Genomic DNA, 234 nt, shown 5'->3' on the forward strand with positions numbered 1-234 from the left:
TGTTTCAACCAAAAGCCTGCTTTATTGGTAACCCTGCATAGTGGTCACTGGGAATCACTAAAAGGCCTATGACAAAAATACATAGCTATTCTTTTTTTTACCTGTAGGCCTACCTATACTTTCACTAATAAATGGATCAAGATGTTTTTTTCGGGCGGCCAGGGTTCCGTTATTTGAAAATATATGTGTTTAAATCATGTCTAAGAATGAATGAGGGGCCGGACCGGATGTGAG

This window comes from Pseudochaenichthys georgianus, chromosome 21 (assembly GCF_902827115.2).
Source record: "Pseudochaenichthys georgianus chromosome 21, fPseGeo1.2, whole genome shotgun sequence".
Taxonomy (NCBI): Eukaryota; Metazoa; Chordata; class Actinopteri; order Perciformes; family Channichthyidae; genus Pseudochaenichthys; species Pseudochaenichthys georgianus.